Raw genomic sequence first — 2,864 nt, 5'->3', positions numbered from 1 at the left:
GATCGGACGTTGTTTAACCCGAAAATTTGTGTTGACCACACATGACATACTAACATTTATATTGGTAATGTAAAGAATTGTCTGAACCATACTTTTAGAAACCGTCCAGTAGCTCGCGTTGGAATGAATGAAACAACATAATCAAAGTAGAACCTATCGCCGATTTTCACTCGGGTAGTAGTATGAGCAAGCTCTACACGCATAACGCGTTGGTTGGAAGAATTAATGCCGACGATCGACATTCGACAGCCCAGCCAGATTGATTCAAACTGCGTTAAGTGTCGTGTGTCAAATCAAACTAGTTCAAACTGTTCCCCCTGATTTCTCCGTGGTTCTAGCATTTTCGCTGTAACAAACTATCCCTGAGTAAGTGTAGCATTGCCGTGTAACATCCATGGATGATATTGTGCAATTCACGCCATTGCCGTATAGCATCATATGAACAAGAAACGATTTTATTTTTCATTAACGAAAATGATCCATGCATGCATTGCTAGCATCCGCAAAAAAGAAAAATATATACTCCCTCCATCCGAAAATACTTGTCATCAAAATGATTAAAAAAGAATGTATCTATAACTAAAATACGTCTAGATATATTTTATTTATTTGTTTTGAGGACAAGTATTTTCGAACGGATGAAGTATTATATAGCTTAAGCAGACGGATGGTGGCCAATTAACGCACGCACCATGACGGGTGCGACTGGGTGCTGGTGCATCGGTCTCCGAATTGAACGGACGAGTTGACCATCTACCTCCTGTCGCGCGCGCTCGAGCTCGAGCTCGGATCTCTACCTACCATGCACTTTCCTAGCAGCGCGCGCGACCAGGACTCATCCAACGCCCAAACCGCCACGCCGCTTCGCGCATCACCTATATATACCCCGCACCAACAACGAACTCCATTTACTAAACCAAGCATAGTAGCTAATTTACTACTAGCTCTCTTCTACTTCTTGCTCTCCGGCAGCAAATCGACCTAGCTCCACTTCACCAAGCCAACCCTCACGCCTCCTTTGCTCCAAATTAAGGGTCAGGCCTCCTACAAAAATGGGCAGCTTGGACACCAACCCAATGTCCTTCTCGCCTTGCCCGGCGACAAGGCCGCGTTTGAGCCGCTCAACCCTGAAGATGTTCGCGCCTACCTCCACAAGGCCGTGGACTTCATCTCCGACTACTACACCAACATTGAGTCCATGCCGGTTCTCCCTAGCGTGAAGCCGGGATACCTGCAAGACGAGCTCAGCGCGTCCCCGCCAACCTACTCTGCACCGTTCGATGTCACCATGAAGGAGCTCAGGACCTCCGTCGTCCCTGGCATGACGCACTGGGCTAGCCCCAACTTCTTCGCCTTCTTCCCCTCTACCAACAGCGCCGCTGCCATCGTTGGGGACCTCATCGCCTCTGCCATGAACACCGTCGGGTTCACGTGGCAGGCCTCGCCTGCATCCACTGAGATGGAAGTTCTTGCTCTCGACTGGCTTGCGCAACTCCTGCGCCTACCCACCACCTTCATGAACCGCACGAGCACTGGCCGTGGAACCGGTGGTGGTGTCATCCTTGGAACAACGAGCGAGGCAATGCTCGTCACGCTAGTCGCCGCCCGTGATGCAGCACTTCATCGGAGCGGCTCTGTTGGCGTGTCCAACATCTCATGCTTAGTTGTGTACGCTGCCGACCAGACCCACTCCACGTTCTTCAAGGCATGCCGCCTCGCAGGCTTCGACCCCGCCAATATCCGGTCCATCCCCACAGGGCCGGAAACTAACTACGGGCTCGACCCGTCCAAGCTTCTCGAGGTAATGCAAGCTGATGCCAATGCTGGTCTCGTGCCAACATATGTATGCGCTACAGTGGGCACCACATCTTCCAACGCCGTCAACCCGGTGGGAGCCGTTGCCGACGTTGCCGCCATGTTCAATGCATGGGTCCATGTCGATGCTGCCTATGCTGGTAGCGCGTGTATCTGTCCGGAGTTCCGCCACCATCTCGACGGCGTCGAGCGCGTGGACTCCATTAGCATGAGCCCACACAAATGGCTTCTCACTTGTCTCGATTGCACCTGTCTCTACGTCCGTGATGCTCACCGACTAAGCGACTCATTGGAGACCAACCCGGAGTACCTCAAGAACGACGCTACCGAGTCTGGTGAGGTCACTGATTTCAAGGACATGCAGGTCAGTGTTGGTCGGGGCTTCCGTGGGCTCAAGCTTTGGATGGTCATGCGAACCTATGGTACCGCAAAGCTCCAAGAGCACATCCGTAGTGATGTCGCTATGGCCAAGATGTTTGAAGATTTCGTCCATGCCGACGAGAGGTTCGAGGTGGTCGTACCGAGGAACTTTGCTCTTGTGTGCTTTAGAATCAAGGCAAGTGGAGCCATAACGGAGGAGGATGCCGATGAGGCCAACCGTGTGCTAATGGATAATCTGAACAAGACTGGCAAGGCTTATCTTGCACACACGGTGGTTGGTGACAAGTTCGTTCTTCGGTTTGCCGTTGGGTCATCATTGCAGGAGGAGAGACATATAAGAAGTGCCTGGGACCTCATCAAGAAGACTACGAGCAGTATCATGGCTTAAGTGGATGGACAAATTGACACAGAAAGTTCCAGGAGCTACACAAATCCCTATATTTAGGGTATGATTATTCTTTTAAATTTATCTCTTTTTTTTCTTTTGCTTTGATTCTGATTATTATTTATTTGGACATGTGGTTCTTATTCCGTTTTGTGATCTATACCGACTGAGGGTATATATATAGCAAGCCGTTATCAAAAAAGTTGATTATAGACTGTAAAAGTACTTATATTGGATGAACACGAGTTACTGTATTTGTGACTGTACTCCGCTAGCGAGTGAC

The 2,864-nt window shown here is 49.8% G+C and overlaps 1 pseudogene; it reads left to right on the top strand.

Moving 5' to 3' along the window:
• Positions 1 to 1,052: 1,052 nt before the first annotated feature.
• Positions 1,053 to 2,584, top strand: LOC119339079 (annotated as a pseudogene).
• Positions 2,585 to 2,864: the final 280 nt, after the last annotated feature.

This window comes from Triticum dicoccoides, chromosome 7B, assembly GCF_002162155.2.
Source record: "Triticum dicoccoides isolate Atlit2015 ecotype Zavitan chromosome 7B, WEW_v2.0, whole genome shotgun sequence".
Classification (NCBI taxonomy): domain Eukaryota; kingdom Viridiplantae; phylum Streptophyta; class Magnoliopsida; order Poales; family Poaceae; genus Triticum; species Triticum dicoccoides.
This window is presented reverse-complemented; position numbering and strand designations above follow the sequence as displayed.